Raw genomic sequence first — 23,798 nt, 5'->3', positions numbered from 1 at the left:
TTCCACTGAGATCGTTCACATGCTTATCTTAAGGTTTCGTGCCAGCCTGGCATTTTTCTCTTTGCTCCAAGGTCAATCTGCAGGTGCGGACAATGGAAGCTCTGAAAATGAGTTAATTGGTATAAAATGTTGCAACCGTCTCCAAGGATAATGTATGCTTAAGTAAAAGCTTGAGAACTGTTGTTTTTGATTGGACAATTTGAAGCCAACCTATGAACCCTCCAATGGAAGACCCTACTGGATTTGAACTGTTGTCTATTTAAACCAGGTGCACAAGAAGAAAGTAGCCATTACGGACATTACAGCCCATATACCCGCCATTTTGCAGGACATTGCAGCTAATATGGCCCACCTTGCTGCGACGCCATTTTGAGAGACTTTGATGCTTTCTCTAATCGAGAGAAAGAGACTTAAATGATTCTTACCCTAGAGACTTTTAACTTTGATTTGTCCCTTTGCATGAAGTAGTAGTTTATCTTGCCGCCGTGAGGCAACTGCCCCGTCCACCCCTGCCTCTTTGCCCCGTCCCATGCTGATCGAGAAACGGTACCTGTGAGACGAAGACTTCCTTGAATGCTGATTGAATTTGGTAAATATGAAAGGAAATTGTACAATTGCATTGTGTTTCTTTTAGGTAACCAACTGCTGATTTTTTATAAGAGCCCTAGTTAGGAGTTTTTCTAAATTAATGTTGCTAAATTGTTTTTGCATGAAGTCCCACATGCCCATGCTAATTTGAGGTTAGATGAGGATTCCTTTTGTTGCACGATGCAATTTGAGACCTTGTTATGCTGACTAAATGTATGCAATTAGCTCATTACAGATTATAGTTTTAGTGATTTGCATTGCTATCATTGAATGCCTTGTTATTCAAATGCTGCATAGATTGCACCTGTTTCGTCGTTATGGACAGCTATTAATGTTCATTTACGTTTATCATTTGGTGTTGAGACACATCTATATTGTACTAGCTTTGTTAATATAGGGAAATAAATTCATTAACTTTGAATAAACTGGTGTGGTTATTCATGACCGAAAGGTCATGGTTCGCCAAATGTATTCTGGATTAATTGTTAATTGTTATGTTGATCAGGGCATTGCTTACGTTCGTTATTGATTATTGATTTGATTAAATTGACTGATCTCGGGTGAAGAGAGTCCCACTTAGCCAAAAGATTCATCGGCCGAAAGAGCGTCCAAGTACAGGTAAATTATTAGTACGTAACGCTCTATCACTATCAATATAAAAGCAAGAACGTAAAACCTGAGCTTCCTTTAATGCAGAAAGGGAATGCCTGTGGGAACAAGTCTCAACTTTTACCCTTCCCTCTTCAAAGGGTGTGATTTTCCGTACTGTCGCGAATTACCAATCAGGAGAACGCGAGGCGCGAGACGAAGCTGCTCCATTTGTTTAGAAATATTACATGAGGAGGAGGGCGCGAGTCTGGCATCATTCGCTCCATCGCTAAGAGAGGCCAAACACAGAGGCGAGCTCGCCCTGCCGGTAAATGTTAGCATAAGGGCATGAGTCAGGCCGGTTCCGTGGGAAAGAAACATTCTCTACCTGCTGACAGCATTACATAACGCCGGCAAACAATGACACCGTGTTTTATTTGGTCCGGCTATCCTTTTTCTGACTCACTGTCCTCGTACGTTCTTTTTGCTTCTAAACAAAATCCATCTATGTGTTTGCATTTATGACTAAACGAGACTATTTCCGATAGAATCGCTGTACGGGTAAAGCAAACTATACTGATGTAGCTCACTGGAATGCTGAGTGCATGAGGTGTTCAACTGATAGGCCAGAAGCACAGTTGTTTATATTGATTATCAACAGTGTGTCCTTCCGCGGGCAGGGGCTGAGTATTGTGAAGCTAAAGAGTGTACGTGCACAGAACACACTGGGCTCTCGCAGGGCCCAAAATCTGAATATCAAAACGGATACGTGAAAGACTGCAGGTACCAGCACACACTGGGAGCAACACATATTAATAAAATAGATAGGCGACAGGCTGCAGGTCACCGGAATCTTGCTGGGACCGGTGTCAGAATATTAAAAGTGATATGAAGACTGCAAGCAGGTGAATACAAAGAGAGCGTATTAAGACTAACACTCAAAACTGAAACTTACGTAAGACTCCAACTACACAAATATACCAGAACCCAAAAAAACAAAACAGGATCATTTCCTGTCTCTCTATAACCCTGTAATGATGCATTCATTTGTGAGTTTGGGAACTCTCCCTGAATCTTTTTTGAGAAATAATCATAGAAATGAATTTAAGTTAGCAATATTTTCTGCGCTTGACATTATTCTCATAGATACCAAAGGGCTCATTTACAAGCGACTTGCGCCGCTGTAGCGTCATTCTTTTTTACACTACAGCTGCGCAAACAGTCCCCAACACAGCATCGCATTTACAAACTGGTACAATGGGGCCACTGCACCAGTTTCTAAACCCTTGCGCCACATTATACCTGCGTCATGTATAATGTATTCAAGGGAGGCATTCCCCCACTAAGAGGCCCTCGGGAATGGCGCAGTGAAATCTACAAGATTCCCTACAAGATTTCACTGCGTCATTCTAGCATCATTTTTGAATGCCTGCTCAGGGAGAGGCATTAAAGTGACACTAGGGGCTGTTTTCAATGGGCCTCTACGTGCTTTGCTGGACTAGTGACAACATTTTTGACACTAGTCCTGCAAAGCGCTACAACTGTGTCACAAATTTTGACACAGCTGCGCTATCGAGCGCCATACTACTCTGTATTGTAAATACTGTGCTACCATGGTATCGTTAGGGGGTGCTCAGGGCAGCGCAAACAAACTGGCACATTGTGATCCATGCTCCAGAATTGTTAATAAGACCCCACGTTTCCCAGGGGCACGCATAATGTGTTGCTTCAGTACACATTTTTTTTCTTTCAAGTCTAGGACTTGTAGTCCTGTTTTATAATGTAATAAACAAGCCTACAAGTCCCAGAGTTCAAAGAAAAAGCCTCGACTGGAGCAGAACATCACAAATGGACTTGGGAAACTTAGCAGGGCTGTACACTAAAAGTCTTCTATAAGTACCACAGAAATAAATAAATAAATAAATAAATAAAATCAAAAGTAATGACATGCACAAAGAAAAGGAAACAAGCATTTGCAATGTAAGAGGTCTCGTATTTGCTTGAGTTAGAGCTACTGGCACTGTAAATGCATAACTGGACTTTGCTTGCCATATAAATTGGTCGACCCAGCCGCATAATTTGGTCCTCTCTGCCACATAATTGCAGTGGCCCTGCATATAACTAAAGCACTTCAATTTACATTCTTCCTCTATCTTCAACAAAAAATGAAAATATTGCCATTATTTTTTATATTTATATTTCGTTGGGGCACCCAACAACTTAGTGTGGGTACTCAGAGATGACCCAGACAGAAAGAGCACACCGTGCTAAACATTTTAATGATGGTCTAAATGACCACAACAAGGTCCACCACAAGGTGAGTAATGGACAAAATGTTTTGTAAAAGGAATGCCCTACAAAGCATTATGGGGCGAATTTCAAAGTGCAGCAAATATTGTAGCATCTTGATTGTAATGCTCAGAACAGCTCCTAGAAGGCACCACAATAAAACTAGCATTTGGAAAAAACATGGTCATGTAACCACATAATCAGCCCCTAGAAAACATAATCACATGAAAACAGAATGGTAGAACGCAATGCAGTGTAACCATATATTTAGACCCTAGAGCGTATATAGTGCATTACACATTTTTAAGCCTAGCAGGCCTACTGCAATAATGTTACAAACAAGGCACTTAAAACACAAACTACTCCCAGCCATAAAACAAAAGTTCCAGCCTTGGGAGCTTAATAAGACACTGAATGGTGGGAGAGGTTATTATTTTGTGGTCGTCCCAACCTAGTGAGGGGACCCAGAGATGACCTAGACAGAAAGAGTGCATCGTGCTGAACAGGTTGTTGGTGGTTCAATTGTCGTAGGACCACCACAAGCTGAGTTACAGGCAAAAATGTTGTGTAAAGGAAATGCCCCACAAAGCCTTATGGGGTGAGTTTCCTGAGTGCAGTAAATATTGTGGTATTGGCTTGCCCGCTGTGCTTGGAGAGCCGCATTGAGGATTTCTGTGTTTTTTTCTGTTTAAAATCTGCCAGTTTGTATATTTTTCAACTGCTAAACTTGTACGTAAGTTGTACTCATGTAAAGCGCTCCTCCGATCTAGTTTGCACTATATGAAACGTAAAAAAATAAAATAAAAAAGAACCACCTCTGGCTTGCAGTGAAAAACATTCACTCCCACAGATTGTCCAAAAAATAGTTCCCTGATCTGAGCCGTGAAAAGGATACAAGTCATCCAATCAATAAGATGGTAAAGACGCTATCATTGAGGGCGGGACAAACTCAAGAAGAGAAAGAAAAGCCACAGAATGAAAAACGAGCATATAGGATTGAAAAGAAAGCAAAAACGTAATAAGCAATGGTTTGACCCAAAGTCTACTTGAAGAATTGGTATTGTGCCCATTAGTCCTTCGAACTTTACTATTATTCAGTTTATTGATGTAGGAACTAACGTCATGATCTTGGACATCTAGGTTTTAATCCTGATGTCTATATTCAAAATTTGTAAGGCATGTCACTTGATCTCCAGGGCTGAAACTGTGATGTATGTACATTGAAACCTAAATGTTTGCAATGAAACACAAGCATTGGCAAAGCCAATAGATCTTGCTTATTCAATATCTATTGGCTTTGTTTGCCATGTTGTAAAGCAGTGTTGCTCCTGTTTAGCATGGTTATGGGTTAGAGGCGTTGAGTGTCAGAGTGGAGTGGGGGAATAGAGTGGAGTTGTCTGAATGTTGTAGAGTGTAGTAGGAGCATTAGAGTTATAGAACTGAGTAGAGGAGAGTAGGATTCAGTGGCAGAGTGTCATGGCAGAGAGTGTAATGGGGTGGAAGAGGGTGGAGTGGGTTGGAGTAGATTGGGGTGTTGGGGTGGACTGGAGTAAAATGGGGTGGATTGGACTGGGGTGTCTTCAGTGGGGTGGACTGGATTGAAATGCGGTGGATTGAAGTGGGGTGAGGTGGATGGGATTGGGGTGGATTCGGTGGGGTGGATTAGATTGGATTGGGTGGGTGGTTTGTATTGGAGTGAAAAGGTTGGGTGGGTTGGATTGGAGTAGGGTGGGCTGATTGGGGTGGGGTAGATTGAAGTGGGGTGTGTTGGATTGAATTGGGGTGGGTTGGAGTGAGTGGATTGCCAGGAGGTAGAATGGATTGGAGTGCAGTGGGGTGGATGGATTGCATTTGAGTGGGGTAGACTGAACTGGGATAGGGTGTGGTAGATTGGATGGGTTGGAGTGTACTGGGGTTGACTGGCCTGGAGTGGATTGTGTTGAGTGGCGTGGACTGGAGTGGGGTAGGCTGGATGAATTGGACTGGAGTGTGGTGGACTGAACTGGGATGGGGTGCTATAGACAGGGGTCAAATGTGGTGGATTGGAGTGGAGTGAGATGTTTGGAGTGGGGTGGATTGGGTGTGGTGGACTGGAGGAGGTGGATTGGACTGAGGTGGGGTGGACTGGACTGGGATGGATTGAACTGGGTGGATAAACTTGAGGTGAGGTAGATTGGATTGGCATGGAGTGGGGTGGACTGGAGTGGGCTGGACTGGAGTTGGGTGGACTGGACAGAGTGGGGGGATTGGACTGAGAGGGGTGGATTAGAGTGGGATGGAGTGGATTGAGTGTAGTGGATTGGAGTGGATTGGATGGGGTGGAGTGGATTGCACAGGAGTGGGGCGAATGGGACTGGAGTGGGGCAGATTGATTGGAGAGTGGTGTAGCGGATTGAAGTAGGGTAGATTGAGGTGGTTGGGAGTGGGGTGGACTCGACTGGAGTAGGGTGGGTTAATGTGGACTGGATTGGACTAAGTGGGGTAGATTAAAGTGGATTGTACTGGAGTTGGGTGGATTGTATTGGAGTTATGTGGATTGGGTTACGGTGGACTTGATTGGAGTGGGGTGGGTTGGAGTGAGGTTGGTTGGATTGGGGTAGGGTGGGTTCGATTGGACTGGGGTGGGATGCCTGGAGTGTGTGGGATGAATGGAGTGGGGTGGGTTGGACTGCAGTGGAGTGGATTTGACTGGGGTGGGGTGAACTGAAGTGGATTGGTGTGTAGTGGACTGGGGTGAGGTGCACTGGATTGGAGTGGGGTAGATTGGACTGGGCTGGACTGGGGTGGATCGGGCTAGTGTGGGGTGGATTGGATTGGTGTGGGGTGGACTGGGTTGTGGTGTGGTGGATTTGAGTGGTGTGATTGGGATAGAGTGGGTTGGACTGGGGTAAATGGATTGGAATGGAGTGGGGCAGATTGTTTTGGATTGGAGTGGGGTGTTTGGCATTGTATTGGGGCAGGTTGGAGTAAGGCAGATTGGACTAGGGCAGACTGAGATGGATTGGAGTTGGGCAGGTGTTTTGGATTGAAGTGGAGCCAATTGAGGGTGAGGTGGATTGGATCAGAGTGGGACATATTGTTTTGGATTGTAGTAGAGCAGACTGGAGAGAGGTGGACTGTTTTTGATGGGAGTAGGACAGACTGGAGTGTGGCGCACTGGAGTGGGGCAGATTGTTTTGGATTGGAGTGGGGCAGATTGTTTTGGTTGAAGTGGGGTAGATGCGAGTGGGGTGGATTGGAGTGGGGCAGACTGATTCGGTAGCAGTGGGGCAGATTGTTTTGGATTGGAGTGAAGCAAACAGCAGTGGGGCATATGGTTTTGGATTGGGCCAGATTGGAGTGGGGCATTTTGTTTTGGATTGGAGTGGGGCATAGTGTTTTGGATTAGAATAGGGCAGATTGGAGTGGGGCAGATTGCTTTGGAGTTGTGCAGATTTTTTTTTTAGTAGAAGGGGCAAATTGGAGCGGGCAGATTAGATTGGGGTGGGTTGGGAAGATTGAACTGGGGTGGGTTGGAGTTGACTAGACTGGGGTGGGGTGGATTGGTGTGGGGTAAAGTGGGTTGGATTGGGGTGAATAGTAGTGGGGTGGATTGTGGTGTACTGCATGATTATGTGCTAAAGCATTGTTTCTGAGATTACACACAATGAAGAAACACTGTCGCTTTGCAATTTTTCAAACAAGTTAATTGTCATCTTTTGACAACAGCACCCACGAGCAAAAACAAAAGAAAACACGAGTGGAAACTGAATAAAGATGACTTCGCAAAATAAAAGAAAGTAGCTTTAAAAAATTAAAACTTAGCAATTTTGTTTGTCCTGGTGGGCACATTTTTGCCAATCACAAGCCTTCTGTTTGCAGGGCACTAGAAGTTAAAAAGAACCAAATACTACCTCGATCACATCGGGAGCAGCGGACGGGCACTAATTAAGTTGAATCAATTAGTGCTTGATCCCTACTCCACACAGAGGAACGGAAATGATGCCAGTCGTGCCTTGACGAATTACGGGGCTGTAATGAAGGGTGCCACGGAAACCAACAAATGGTGAACAAGCAGGCTCCAAGCCCTTTACTGAACATAACAGTCTCTCAAGCGAGACGCATGTGATAGCGCATGCACTCGCAGGCTCGACCCTAGAAGGGGGATTTGAGGGGGCTTTGAGAGGGTTCATACCCGAGCCGTCGGAACACACAATGGTAGTTTCAGCTCACAAAGGAGCAACATACTACCCTTCATTAAAATGGCCATGGAAAAAGGAAGCTGGTGGCAGAGAAGGACCAATTTTAAAACTCTTAATATGCTGGAAAGATACATTTAGAATTTGGTTTTAAAGTTAGGCAAACGAAAAAAAAAAATCAGAATCGTGAATTAAAGAACGTTCTAAGAGATTTGAAATATTACACAAGGGGCCAGATGTGTAAAAAAAACGAATTGCATTTCTTAAATAGCAAATTTCAAGAAATCGCTATTTAAGAAATGCAAAATGGTATGTATGAATTTTGCGATTCGGTAATAGAGATTTCTTAAAATTCGCAAATGCTATTACTGAATCACAAATAGAGAATCCGACCCTATTCGCACCTATGGACCTGTGTGCCCATAGTTGCGAATGTTTTTGCATTTCCCAAATTGCGAATTCCAGTTAGGAATTTGCAAATTAGGAAATACAAATCCCAAGGTGCTGGGGGCCTAAGGCCCCCTCTGCTGCACCCCAAAATATTTTTAAGGACATGTAAAGCACACACATGCCTTAAGGGCATGTGTGCACTACATGTCAATTAAGAAAATTCATTTATAATGCATTTTCAAAATTTGCACATGGTTACCACCAAACTTTAATTTGTGGTAATTGCATTCCCTAAATGCCCAATTCGCATTTAGGAAACGCTTGATACATGTACTTTGGAAATCGCAAATAGGATCTCTATTTGCGATTTCCAATTTAGAGAATCGCAATTTTGCGATTCTCTAATTGAGGTCGCAATTTTAAGGAATCGCTATTTTAGCGATTCCTTAAAATTGCACAGCGAATGCCTTTCATACATTGTGAAAGGCATTTTTGCATTCGCAAGTGGCCGAATTTTGCAATTCGCATCGTTTGCGAATGCAAAAAGGCTTGATACATCTGGCCCAAGGTTTCTTGAGCGAAATTAGACTAAAATGGCTTTTGATCTCTATAAAGCATACACATGAGAGCAGGAAATGATCCATACGCAGACTAAACAGATGCCAAATAAGACAAGAATACATTTTTCAAACGTAGGAAAATGAAACTCAAAAATGATTTTTTTAAATTATGGACGAAGCACATGTAATTTATGAGAATAAAGTACAATTTACACCACCAAATAAATAAAATAAATACTCAGTGAGCAGTAAGTGCCCAATTCAGAAGACAGGTCATTCTAGACACCAGACACTTTACTGGAGAAAGAGAAAACTTAAAAAGTGGGTGAAAATCTTGGGAAAAACGGATAGGCAGCCCAAAGCTTTTCTTAGTGTTGAAGCAGGTTTACAGAAAGTGTAGCTGAGATCCCTGCTATGTTCTGCGAAAAATTAGAGTTAACCCCAGGGTTCAAGAGCGCCATGCAGATCGTGCAGAACTAAGATACCGATAACGTGCGTGCGGCAAGACTCATCCGTGAACGGGCACATTTTACACAAGCATTCGCAATGCAATGGGTCTCGCATTTGCTCGAGTTAGGGCTAGCGGCATTGTAAATTCCTAACTGGACTTTTCTTGCCACAGAAACTGAAAATAAAATGTAAAACATAATCAACATAAGCGAGCGGATTTAAAGCGCCATGGCCGCCATGAGTGCAAAGGAGACACACAAAAGGAAAACCATATTGGCAATCGTGCAATTATCCATGTAACAGGGTCAGTCTCCAAGGCAGTAACAAAACCTCCCCAAGGCAGGACAAACGTAAAGCATTTATTAATGATTACAAAGGATTTTTGAAAGGCAAGCCCACGAACAAGTGAAAATGAAGGGCATGAGGTGAGCGTGGCTAAAAGCCCACAAGACTTACAACAGGTCTAAGCGCTTGCGCGCTCGACCTAAAAAAGGAATGTTGCTGATTCCCTCCATTTATCCAATCTGCAACTGGAAGCTCTGCCTAAACAGGGAGGGTGATCACCATACCCCATGTCATTACAGACACTGTTTCCAGCCCCAAATTTTTCATCTACAAATCATTGATCGCAGGTGTGTCAGTCTAATTAGCTCAATGAAAGTAAACAAAGTCTAGAACACTCAGAATACTTTGGCTTACACACAAAAGCCTACGACTGGATACAGAGTGATGTGGTCATTATTAACAGATCAAATGTGCCTCGTCCCGGGGATTCAGATCAAATACTTGCGCTGTGCAGGGTCCTCCTCTAAGCAGCCTGTTCATATGGGCACCAAATTCACAACATAGAGGCTCTCCACATATACCACTGAGGTCACAACTGGCCGAGTCCAAAGAACAGAGATCATTCAAAATACTAAAACTTTATCCGAGGTGTGAAACTGGTGGACAAGGCACACAGGTGTAGGTTGTAGAGCAAAGCTGTGTAATCTGGTGGGGTGGGTTAGGCTGGGCATGCTACTCACTCAGACCATCCCCCTGAAACTCACCATGTGTTACTGCTGATAATTTCTGGGTGTTGATTCCGATGACTAGTGCCAAGGGAGTGAAGGCTTCTCAGGCCTGGCCCACAGCCGAGCATGAAACAGAGAGCGCCAAGTGAGAATACACAGACAGAAGCATACTTAGCATATACCTGAAGCTACAAGGTGGAATGGATAGTCAAACTGACACTCAAAATGCATTTACTTCGCGCTTCCTACCCCTGATGAGACGCAGAATCCCCTTATGGCGAGTAACATCATACCCAGAAGTCCAAAGTTAGTGGTCAGTCCATTGAATTTTAAGATTAGTCTTGCACACTGAAGGAAACTATTCCAAGCATATACCCCCGTTTCTTTGGGGTACATTAATGACTCGGGTGTAGTCGGTAGCTAGGACTATGTGAGAAGGAAATGGTTTATTAATTATTAAAAGATATTATTAGGTTCCAGGGATATGGGTTTAAAAAAGATTGATTAAGAGAGACATGCGATTTAGAGTAATCTATATACAGAAGAGACATGCAAAGGCAGAAGGGTTGAAAAGGTGCAGTCAAAATAAATAAGGGAGGGGAAAAAATGAAAGTTCAAGTCAAGGTCATTTTTTCATGTGCGGTTTTAGGAATAGAGCAGGTTGAGATTTGTATCCGATACATGCATTCTGTGGATGTAATTCTGTATTAAAAACAGATTTAGATTCTGCTCTAAATAAATGTGGCTTTTAACATAATCGCTCTAGAAACGTTTTAACATTGGAAGAGGTGGCAGATACCTGCTGCAAAAAGTAAACCCAGTGCTTGTGGAGACCCCTTTATAAGCAACTGCCAAGCCGTGCAAAATTTAGTCACATCCCAATACCCCAAAATTATCATTTAACAACATTGAGAAAGTCAGGGTCTGAAATTACTTTCAGACCCGGAAACGACTACTATGTGTACCAACTAGAGCAGTATGTCCAAATTATTGTCACAGTTTATGCAAATCATTTTACACCATACATAAACTACACTTATAAATATATCTTATGCAAACACCTACCAACTTGCTGTATTGCACAGCGGTTTATAAACACGTTGCAGCTGTCATCATTAGTAAATTCAGTGCATCATTTATCTGACTCATTCATTACCTGGTTCGGAAGGGGCTTTCCCTGCTCCATCCCGAAGAGCTCCAGACCCTACAGAACAGACATCAAGGCCTATAGAATAGAAGGGTCTGAGGCCACAGTAACTCTCCAGTATCCACCTTGCCTCGTAGTGAATACTGATGTCAATTAAGGAAACATTCGATAGCAGGGCTTGTGGGAGCCTAACGCCTGTGCTGAACCACTGTACAAGCCCATGGAACTCACTGGCCGTCCTAAAGGTTTCACTGCAAACCCGTTCTCGGGGAGTATTTGGAACAGAACACAATGAGGTGCAGTGTGGGTGCAGAATAAAGCTAAATCAAAAACGTGTAGCTGGGAGCTCATAGACCTGTACCCCAAACACTCTGCTTCCACAGACCAAATCAGAGTCCTACATCAAGAGCATCCTCCAAGCTGCTTATGACAGCAAAGCATTGTTTAAAGAAAACTCGGTGCAAAAAACGTAAACATCAACCCTTTCTTTGTCGTTAAAATTACCACCATTTGACAAAATATTCAGTTTGTCAATATCCAGAAAGACTTCCACTGTATCCATCCAGCTACACCACAAATCACCGGGGCAGCTCTGCTAGCCTATCAAATAACTTACTGTTGCCGAGTGGGAAATGGAAAAAGTTAATAATTTTAGAGCCTCTGTAGGAGATGTAACATCGGCCAACATGATTTGTTGATTTGGCACAGAACACTGCATCTACTGACAGATGCAGTGTTCTGAGGTCACAGGTTTCAATTCTAGCTAGGCTTCCCAGCAAGCATTAGCAGCTTTTATTTACATTGCTTAGAAACGGCATAGGTGTGGCACGAAGCACTTTAGAATATCAACTTATTATAACTACTAAACAATGTTATGGGCTCATCTGTCGGCTGCATAGTCAGTGAATGACCAACCATCAGAAACCCCTGGCAACAAAGAGCAGGGCCACAGAAGATAATATCGATGACATATCGACCATTCAATGTGCAGCAAAGATCAATCAAAAACAGAGCTGAAGTTCCACATTTGTAGCCGTCTGCTGTGGTACCTGATGCCCGAATGCAGGTGACTGCTTAGAGAGCACCACGGCAGTCCATAGAGGCCTACAAATTTTTAAAAGGACCATCCTTTTTTTTAAAATCAGGCCGGTGTGGTATGTTGGCATATAAAATGCAGGTTTATGCCCTTCAAAGGACATCTACAGCAGTCAAATGCCCGGGCTCCCCAAATTATGGTCTGCTCTTTCTTCATCTGTCTGGAATAAGTGAACCTAACCACATAGTTTCAAATTCATGTTGTGCAGAACTCTTCAAGCGGGACGGGGACGACTCGCTGCTGTACCCAGTACTAAGCCATGCAGCTCTGGTAAAATGGATCGTACCATTGCGTAAGCCTTTCGGGAATGGAAGGTGGTGAAGATGACTCTGCTGGTTGCACAAAGCACAGTCAGAGACTAAGTAGTGCCAAAGCTAAGAAGGGCTTCCAGTTGATACAACAGACAAGGAAAGGGGCACACCCAATGGGTGGGACAAGTTTTTGTGCTTTCACTCTCCATTTAAGTGTGCCATAACTCCTGACTGATTAGAAATTTGGAAAAAAAATCAGCAGGCATCAGATTTTGACTAAGATACCAAAGAACTATCATCCAAGCACAGAGTATTTACAAAAATATCTGTGTTATGCATTTGCACTACACCCGCTACACAAAATTATTCTCAGTTCCTTTGTTTTGAATAGTCAAGACAGAGATAAAATGGCCGACAGAGGTGTTTGGAACACTGCTGGCATTTGTGAGAAGGAAGACCCCGCAAGACGCCTGCATGTAAAACAAATTGCTTCTGAATCCTCAGGACACTAAAATGCCCTTTTAAATGTGGGAACTCTAGTTAAAGAGGACATCCCAGAGAGACGCTGCTACGCTGTGCCGTTGAGCATGGCACATACAAGTGGCCATGTCTCACTCAGAAAGTACTTACAAGAAAAGAAAGCCTACACTCCAAGATTATAGGAACACGGGTGAATCAGCGGGTTTGGGAGCAAGAAGTCAGCAATGCACACCCATTCAGGGAAGAACTGCAAGCACCACGCTGCATCCATCAAGGAAGTGCACACACGCTCCAAAGTCTCTGCAAACTGCTGACAAGGTCAAATATTTTCTTCATAGATCATAGCTACAATTTAGAATAACAATTAAATCCATTGAATGAAGCACGTTAACTTTGAAGGGACTGTGGGGGCGTTGATAGAAGTGTATTCCACTTAACCCATAAAAATCATTGAGCAAAGGGCAAAATGAGTACCTCCACGAGAGTGTTCAATACAGGAGGTCCAAGGTGAGGTCCTGGTGAGGCACGCTTCCTGCCACCCCCTCCTTATTGGCAATGATGACATGGCTAGGCAGTGCACCCAAAACACAAGGCCTGGTCCCAACGCAAGAGAGATGAATAACCAACCCGAAACAACAACCGCAAAGGGAACAGCATTCATTGGCCCCTAAATGATAGAGACAGAGCTACAACGGGGCCACTGAAGAAAAGTTATATTGTATAATGGCAAAGCATGGCGTCAATGATGGCCAGCAAATCATTTCTCTGTCATAAAAAAGTGACACGTTCCAGGGAGACCAAGCCACAGTTCTGAAAGTTTGTGCATTTAACAAAAGCAAAGCGAGTGGCTTCCAGCAAAACCACCTGCGCCTTGCCCTCATCCCTTGTAGAGGTCCGGACTAACATTCGTCCAATCTCTGCTAATATTTTTGTCAAATCAATACCCAGGTCACAGTATTGATAAGCATTTTTAAGAGATTGTCACAATAGCAACCACCCCAAAATACCAAAAAACTAAAGTGAAGAAAAGTTACCACATTTTCACCTATGAAGCAAGAGACTAAATGTAGGTGAGTATGTTTGCGTCCTTCCTTAACTGGTTTTGTGGAGAACACATTTTCAAAAATACTCCAACATATCTTTGTGAGTGGCACAATCCTGAAGAATGTTCTCCTTCTGGCCGCCCCTGTCCTGGACTGAATGCTGTCTATGATGCTCTCTACCCTCAACACCCGATTGTAAACTCAACAGTGGGACGCACTACCTTGTGCATTGGCATGCAGGTGAACAGCTAACTTACAAGACCTTTATATAAACAGCTCAGTGAGTTTACACTCACAGCTGATGACTGCTGTGCTTTAGAGGCCACAATTTCAAATCATGTGAAGACCTACTCATCATTTCACTCTTCTGAGGTTGGTAAAATGTCTACCTGTATATTGCGTTATAGTCCCATTTGTTATTTACAAGTCCTTTTTATTAAAATACAAGATACAGAATTAGTACAGTCAATAGAAGCATAGATTTATCAATTATAAGATTATGCAAGAAGCCATACCTGGGAAGAGGAATATCCTGACAAATGATTTCCATTTGAAAAATGAAAAGACAATCCAAGTAGGACGTTGCAAAACTAGAAATAATTCCACCAAGGAGGAGCACAGTAAGAATTGATCCGCAGAGCACGAAATGAGAAATGACCACAAGATGCCATTGCATTTAAAGGACGCAAGCACGACATCGCAAGCCATGTCCAAGTTCCAAAGACAAAATCCTCACAGTAGGCAAAAGTATCCGAAAATCCAGACATCATGGCGAATCCCCCAGATATGCATATATCCTTTCATCCCAGCAGGAGGTCCACAGGTCCAGTCCTGTCCCAAGAGGAAAACCATAACCTATAAAAAAAAGAGAGATGGTGGTCAAGGGAGCAGGTAAAGAAAACACATTTTTTCATTAAGTGTACGTATGCATGATTGTATTAAGTGCCTGTCGTTAACCAGGCAATCTGAATGTAAGTTTCTTCTCATCTCAGAGTGTGTTTTCCAGGACTCTGTATTGATTTCATAAAATGAATGCATCAGACTCATAGCTGCTTTATGGAGGGTATCTGTCCATGACCCAGATACCACTCTTATCACTCGCTGACTTCATGCTCGTACTTGGTTAGAACTGCTCTATAGAGGTACCATTTACATACACACACACGTAGGATCGTCTATGTACAGTCTCATTAATGAGAAACAGCGCAGTGGCACCATTATATATTCAGAACTGCAGCAGCAGTGGTGGGACTTTGGCGACAGCACGTAAAGTAATTTTTTAAGTTACTTGACTAATGAAGGAGGAATCTGAAGAGTGGCAAAAGCTCTCGTTTGGTTTGCGTCAAGATTGGCTCCTTTTACTGGTCAATGCAGAGATAAACACAGGCGCAGAGTGCCCGCTTTCAGTGCTGCGCCAATTCAGATTTCAGTGTCAATTGCGCTTTCTCCCGGCGTGCCGTGCTTCTCTTATCACCAGGGGCTCTATTACACAAAGGATGCACTTTCTCTGTTTGGGCCCGGCGCACCGTAAAACAGGTGCACCAGACACAGAGAAAGTGTGGCTGGCCCCATTCAAGTGAAAATCAGAGCAGCTGTATTAAAGCCGCTCCATGTTTCACTGCGCAGGAGGCAACCTGCACTTTTAAGGGGCATTAGAGATCCCTTTTGCAGGTGGGTACAGGAAGTGACTGCACCCGTCTTCAAGGGGATGACTGTCCCCTCCAGAGGGCTGCCATCAGGGGGCGCACTGACAGTGCGCCATCTTTTAGGTGGCATACTGTCAGTACACCTCCTGACAGCTTCTTTGCCTGTGAGCCCGCGTCTATAATACGTGTGGGCACAGAGGCAAAGGGATTCCTTCATTTCAATGGGGTCACGCCCCCATGCTAATGAGGAAACACCCTCTGGTGATATCGCTGGCGTAATATGTGCGCTAGCGCTATCTGTATTACAGAAAGGCACGCACAGGCATCTGCGGCCCTTTCTGTAATACCAAAGTGTCCCGGGTGCACAAAGCAGACACACATCCCACTTGCGCCCCCGGGGCACTTTCATAATAGGGCCCAAGGTGTAAAACATAGGGATATGTGACACTAACACACACAAAAGGGGAGCTACTAAAATTTGTCCATAGCATGCTTCACATTTTTTTCTCAACAGTGTTGCCACAAAACACTTTGACCAGATGGTGCAAATGTAATATTTGCCCAGCAGGGTTTTTGCCTAAATTTACTAGTATCATTAACCATTGCTGTTGGTCCCCTCTCCTGTCTCAACCAAGAACACATTCATCTTGTGATTCCAAATAATTGTCTGGGACACACCAGCTGTCATTTAGAAGGGTATCCAATCATATACACCTACCACCATTTATGGGTATCAATCCTTTGATGAATCTGCAAGCAGTGTAATGTATTACTATGAATGCGGCATGCCCACATTCCCATGAGCCAATGAAAAGGCAATCTTGGGCTTCGGCTAACCACAGATCTAGATTCTAGTGCAGTGGTTCCCCAACTTTTTAGAACCACAACACACTTTTAAGAATAACAAACTTTCAAGACACACCTATCTAGTGGACATGAAATGGGGTGATTTTTGGATGTACCTAAACCATGGTGTGGTAGTGCATTGTGTGTTTGACCCTAATAAAATCAGTGTTTCCAGCACACTTCAAAATTACAAAAAACACGTTCTTCATATTTGCTTTCCTAACTGTTGAATACATACTGTTCATTTACTGGTATTTACATTGTGTGTTGCAAAAAAACGACATTTTAAAATTGTCACAGAATTCACTTTAAACATTCCTCTCACTTTGCTGTCAAAAGAAAGAAAAGTAAAGACCTATCCTATGTGGACTGAATAAGCAGCAACCTGTCATAAAACGACATTTGACCTCTGCTGCTGAAGCACTGCAAATGTGACAAGATAAACACAGAATTTAAAAGGATCTTTATTGCTCAGACCCTCCCGACCCACCAAAAATCGGCTTGCGACCAAGAGTCTTTCCGCTAACATCTGCAATGACCTTTTCACCTTGAAGTTTCTAGCACACTTTGGGACAACCTTGGTGTTGACACTTACAGGTAAGAGCCAAACTGAAAGGATATAATAAAACTTCAGGGCTGGAACAGGTACCAAGTCCAAGACCGGATTTTACTGAAGTATTAGTGAGGCAGAGAGCACCAGCTCAGGGAGGGAGAATCGTGAGTCGGTGAGGCCACTGACAGGAGGCAAGAAACTTCTGAGTACGTTTGTGTCTCCACAGTAACTCAAAGGATGCTTAGCAAAGACAGGAGTCATGCCCCCTTGCCCAATGGCCATGCCCAGGGGACTTATGTCCCCTGGGCATGGTCATTGGGCATAATGGCATGCAGGGGGGCCCAAATCAGGCCCCCCTATGCCACTTTAAAAAAAAGGAAAAAAATACTTACCAGAACTTACCTTTACTTCCCTGGGATGGGTCCCTCCATCCTTGAGTGTCCTCCTGGGGTGGGCAAGGGTGGCAGGGGGTGTCCCTGGGGGCAGGGGAGGGCACCTCTGGGCTCCTTCTGAGCCCACAGGTCCCTTAACGCCTGCCCTGACCCAGGTGTTAAAAAATGGCGCACAACAGGCTGTGCGCCGTTTTTTAAAGCCCACCCCCTCCTTTGCGTCAAAATGACGCTGGGGTGTAAATAAAGCGCACAGGCCTTAAAGTCATTTTTTGGAAGGAAACGCCTACCTAGCATATCATTAATGCAAGGCAGGTTCCCCCTTCCAAAAAATGACGCACATGGTGGGATTTTGATGTCCGCGGGGTCGGGTGTCAAAGTATAAATATGGGGCAGGGTTTGCGCCGAATGTGCGTCAAAATGTTTGAGGCACATTCGGCGCAAACAGAGTATAAATATGCCCCACAATCTCGTAGCTGCTATGTGGACACGTCCACACCAGGGGAGTGGATGTGGCCAGTGCTTGCCCTAGGACCTAGCAGATTTAGTTGAGGAGGACCCCAGATAGTGAGTTGGGAAAAGAGCAACCATTGAGGGCTACGTTGTAATTTTTTACTGGGGCCGGTATACTTTTCTAAAGAATAAAATAGCCAAGACCAGGTAGGGACACTGACAAATGTAAAAATCTTATATTGGTTAGCAACAACGTCTATTATATGCAGCACTTAGAAACTGTAGAAGTGGAATATGTAGCACTGTACAGAAAAACAACTGATTGTTATTATTATCACAGAAGACAATGTCAGATTGGATGCTGCAGACCAATACGTACATGTCTGCGCTTCATGCACACAGTAACTGATAAAGCCGGTCTTCTTGAAAATGGGTCTGTCAAAGTTTACCTTCCACTCCACGATGAAACATGTCTGCTCATATACTAGCTCCCTGTAGAGCTTCCATCCTAAGTCATGTATAGAAACCTCTACAAACTTTAAACTAGATATTCACTTAATCTGGGCTACCTGAGCTCAGGATGCGTTTCCTCATTAGGCAACAAATCTGAGATAGGACCGTTCTAGTCACTGACTGCCTTACAGACTACTGGGGGATTATTTCATTTATTTGTTATACTATTTTATTATTGATAAAGTCCTCGGATAACAGGATGGCCTCAGGGCACCAAGACACAACAAACAAATAAAAATTCCTGACAAACAGCAATGGGGATAAGCATGAAAGTCCTTAAGGGCCAGTTAAAAGCTAGGCACTGTTCGAGTTTCCTCAACTTAAGTGGTAGTTTATTCCAAAGCCCTGGAGCGCTATATTGGAAAGAATGAGTGTACAACAGCACGTTCCCTCTTCTTGGATTAAAGACATTTATTTAGTAGGTTCATATGGATATATCTTTTTTAACAATATCTACGGACGTTACTCCGGATTCACATCCTTGAAATAGAATTCTGATACCTCACTTAATATTAATATGAATGATTAGAGGAGAGTCCCTCAGGGACACTTGTTTAGCCAAAATTTAACTCTCTGCATCTGTTATGGCATCTAGTGATCTGTTTATGAGTTTTTGTAGAGAATTAACTCTTCAAGGCACCAAACATCTATTTCAACTAACAAACCTTTTGTCGTTTCCGTTTTGGCTCCTTCTCCTGGCTCTGTAGACAAAGAAGTCGTTTTAACTTGTGCGTACAAGTTCTCAAAGATTCAATCTCCCATTCGTGACACAGTCCCTTGAAAGCGCTGTCCAACAAGGGCATGGCTTAACTCGCTACTACCTTGGTAAACTGTATCTCTGAGTGTGGGAGGGCCTGGAGCCTGGTGTTGACTATGAGACGTTGACAGCACCTCCGTAGAAGGCGATGGCATGTCTGGTATGGAACTAGGAGTGGCCCATGTCGCAAGAGGAAGTCTTGTCAGTATGTCACAGAACTACCACCGCACCGCTCTGCCACCTTGGCAATGCACAAATGTGAAAAAGAGACAAAGCTGGATTCAAGGCAAATGAGGCAGTGAGAACACCACCTCACTGCAGGACTCAAGTAACAACAAACGTTCTACAGTGGAAGCAGCCCCCAAGCAATACAACGGTGGGACTGCCACTGTGCAGCACAAAAAAAAAGAGAATCTCCAGCTGCGGATGGAGGGCGGGGGGCCGTCGGGGTGGCACCCACAGTTCTAATAATTAAGGACTCAATGCGCTATTCATGAAAGTTCTAGACATACCCAATCCTTGCCTTCAACTTTTGCAATTTAAACATGGATACGTATGGTATTCACATACTTTACCAAAACTCTTAACCTTTTATTTATTTTACTTTTCCTCACATGGTAAATGTTAAATATGACTTTTTCTCTTGCTTCACACACAGTGTGCATACTGGAGATATTCAAGCAATCCCCTTCCTATCGAGATCATTGAGTCGTTCGTTTGGGACAGAGGTAAATGAACTGCAAACGTTTAGTAATGTGCATAATGTACAACTATGTTGGTGCTCAGCTTACCTGCAGATTCTACTCTTTCGATACGCCCCTAAGAAGCAGCACTATGCTTTACTTTATAAAAATTAGCATGCATGGCTGAACATTTGCACTCTCAAGTAATATCTCTGTAGGTTGTGGGACTTCAAGCTTATACAACACAACTGGGAAAGCACAGGAGATCAAATGTTGGAAGTAACAGCAACAAAATACAAGTGACACCTAAACAAACCATACTAAGGGAGTAGAGGGCCTGACAAGATAGAAGATTAAATAGTGCACCCTGGACTTCATGGCAGCCAGGAGAGACAATGCAGTAACTAAATGCCCCACATGCTGAAGCAATGGAGCAGAGACAAGGACATTTGTATGGAAGCCCAGAAAAAGGGATCCGAGGGGAGAGGATGCCCATGGAACAGAGGGCAAGGGGGGAAAAGGGCCACAGACCAGAATGTACTCCTGTTGCTGCAATGCCCCGCATATAAACAAAATAAGGCCTAGAAGCCTAACAGAAACAAATTCAAAAAACCCTATCTTGCCTCTGAAGAAGTGTAATGTTTTAAAATATGAAAGTCATTCAACAGAAGTTTATAAAAAAATCAGATCAAGGACCTTCAGTGCGGAGTATAACATTTTTCTTTGTACATCCGATTGTAAATACTGAGTTTAAAATATTGTGCCACAAAATAATCATGATCAGTATATGAACTACAAGAATATTGTGAAGATAAGTATTTATAAGTACTGTTTTACTATACTTCACTTCCTATATAAGTACCTTGAAAAAAAAAAAAAAAAAAAAAAATATATATATATATATATATATATATATATATATCCAGTAGGTATTTATAGTTGGGACCAACTTAACTTTTCCCACAAAGTGTTTTTTGTTTTGCTAAGAACTTTGGAGACGTTTGACAGATCTTCACAAAATTTTCCAAAGTAGTGTACTAGTAACATTAGCTGCTGTCTGAAAAGTTCATGGTGATTCTTCAAGCAAAGGCTGAGAAAGAAAAAGGGAGGGGGAACCCAAAACACTTTTTTCCCAAGCAATGTCTATGGGGATTTTCCAATTTTTAGACACGTCTACAGTCCGAACCACTGACTGGAGTTCCACTAAAATTTGATAAAAAGGTAGATCTTGGTCAAGAAATGGCCTGAATTTGGTGGAAACCTTTTCAGTAGTTTCGTAGTAATTAAAGGAAATAAAATTTTGATATCTATGGGCAGTGATCCTTCACGTATCCACCGTCTGAGGATCAGAGGGTCCGAGCGGAAAGAAAGGCCCTGATTGGCGGAAGCAACCTGATCAGAAAGTTGAGGCTGCCATTTTGTTTCTCAGTTGGTCCGACGAGGAAAAATAAAGTGTGAAAACACACAACAGGTCAAAATACAGGTATCCTGACACCACAGGACAGATGGAGGAGTCCCTGAGGGACCACTCGTGGGTACAAAATTGCCCCAAAAATTATTTTGGGCCGATCCGTGGATCTGCGGTTCTACCGTGGCACTCAGCGCAGCCCCCAGAGTAACTTCAGGAATCCGAAGGACAAGGAAAAAAATACTTCTATTGTTTTGCGTGAGTAAAATGTCAACCTAACTATTACATCCCTGTAACCTTTGTTTTTTTCAATGTATATATTACTTAGTGGTGGTTGCCACCAGGTAGTTATGATTAGGACTTAGGGGTCATTATGAACATGGCAGGATGCCCCGCCGCCAACCTTGCCGGCGGTCAATGGAAGACAGCCAGTGTTGGCGGCCGGCATCCCACCACATAATGACGCATGGAGTCTCACCGCCATTGATGGCGGTGAGGGCCGCCATGCGCCATGCTGGCAGTCGGTGGCGGGGTGGATGCTGCTCCACCCTCACCGACACGTCAGTGCATACACCGCCACACCTATAATGAAGCAGTTATAGGCGTGGCGGTGTATGGAGAGGCGGTGATGGCGGCAGAGCAGCATTCAGGGAGCCCGTTCCCTCCCGGAGCAGTGCGACGGAAAGGGCAAGTGCTATTCGAGAGGGAAGGAGGGAAGAGGGGGTGTGTGAGTGCATTGGGGTGTGCGTGAGTGAATGTGTGGGGGGGAATGTGTGGTTGAGTGCATGTATGCATGTGTGCATGTAAGTAAATGGGTGCATGTGGATATGGGGGGTTGGAGATTGAGGGGACCTGTATGTAGGGGAGGGGGATGGTGAGGGTGGGGTTGGGTGGACCTACATGGGGTTCTGAGGGTGTAGGGTTTGGGGAGTCGGTTTTCAGAGTTCGGGGGTGGGTGGTGTGGGCTGATCTAGAGGTTTGGGGGGTGGGTAGGTTTGATTATTCCTGTCACCCGTTTGCTTTCTGCCAGGGATTACCTGGCAGGATAACTCACCAGGGAGTCCCAGGTGGAAATGGGATTATAATCCCAATGCCTGTCCAGCCTCCACTGCTGGGTCGAGTGTGCCCACAGTCGGCCCGGCAGTCGAATCTGGCCTGGCGGTGGGAGTTCACTAATGTGTTCAGAATATGGCGGTCTGGACCGCCATGCTGTTTGCGGTAATGACCGCCAGCGTGGCGGCCCAGACCACCATGTTCATAATGACCAACTTAGTTTCTATAGAAAAATCATTTTTTGTTCTGCTAATAATGTTTAATGACTCTTCATTACATTTTCCAAGAAAATATGACGCTCAATTCTGCGTCTGTCTGAAAAGCTTCGGAGTGATCCGTCAAGTGGGGGATGAGAAAAAAGGGAGGGTTCCAAAACGCTTTTTCCCCATGCATTTTTCCATAAGGATTTTGAAGAGGAATAGCACCTGAACTACTGGACGGAATTACACCAAATCTGGCACAAAAGTAGCCCTTTGTTCAGAAGGCGGTCTTTTTGCTATTTGAGAAATTAAGGAAAAAACAAATTTGTATATATAGGGATGAGAAGCCTCAGCAAACCCTCCCAATCTCATGCTGCAATTTGACTGTCTGCCAACACTTCTACAGGAAGTGTTGGCAACCATGTTGGGACTCAGCTTTAGCTGAGTCCCTGAAAAAAAGATTGAAAGTAAGAAAATGGGCCAGGGTAGGGGACACCCTAACCCCTTAGCACTGGTGCTGGGGTCCCAGAGGGACCCCCCCCTATCAGAGCTAAAAAGCATTTTTTGAAAAACTTTTGGCAGGAGAACAGGCGGATCCATGGATCCGCCAAAAATAAAAGGTAAAAATTACAAGCGAGCGCTCCTGCATTTGTTTAAATGTAGCCCCCGGGTAGGTCAGGTCCCGGGGGCATTGATGATTTAAATGCGGGGGGAGCCCGGACAACCTGCAGCCCCTTGGACCACCAACTCGCTGGGGCTGAACTCCTGATGTGTGCAAGGGGGAGGGGCAGCCCCCCACAGCCCAAAGGACGGCCATCTCCCTGGGCCTTTAAACAAATTGATTGCGGGGGAGCCGCATGGCCACCTCGCAGCCCCAGGGACCGCCACCTCCCCGGGCTTTAAACATATTGAATGCAAGGTGCTGTGCACCCCGGCAGCCCTGGGGACCGCCTCTTTCCCTGGGCTTCAAAGTAAATGAATGTGGGGGCCACCTAACCCCCCCTACTACTAGAGCATGGATTCAGAATTATCATGCTGAGCAATTATTGCAGGCAGAAAACAGACAACAAAATGTTTTTGAAGATCAGTATATGTTCAAATATATATATATATATATATATATATATATATATATATATATATATATATATATATATATATATATACATATCCATGCAAATATAGAATTACTATACTTAACTCCTCATATATGTACCATGACAG

At 43.9% G+C, this 23,798-nt stretch overlaps 1 long non-coding RNA gene across 2 annotated transcripts in view; it reads right to left on the bottom strand.

The window, feature by feature from the left end:
- LOC138282822 (uncharacterized) overlaps positions 1–23,798 on the bottom strand; it is a 351,482-nt gene that overhangs the window by 218,367 nt on the left and 109,317 nt on the right. For both annotated transcript variants that reach the window (XR_011201005.1, XR_011201004.1), the window contains exon 2: positions 14,589–14,928. This is a non-coding gene — a long non-coding RNA (uncharacterized lncRNA). The remainder of the gene's footprint in view (positions 1–14,588; positions 14,929–23,798) is intronic.

The sequence above is a fragment of the Pleurodeles waltl genome, chromosome 2_2 (genome assembly GCF_031143425.1).
Source record: "Pleurodeles waltl isolate 20211129_DDA chromosome 2_2, aPleWal1.hap1.20221129, whole genome shotgun sequence".
In the NCBI taxonomy this organism is placed as follows: Eukaryota; Metazoa; Chordata; class Amphibia; order Caudata; family Salamandridae; genus Pleurodeles; species Pleurodeles waltl.
Note: the sequence above shows the minus strand (reverse complement) of the source record. Positions and strands in the feature narration are given on the sequence as shown.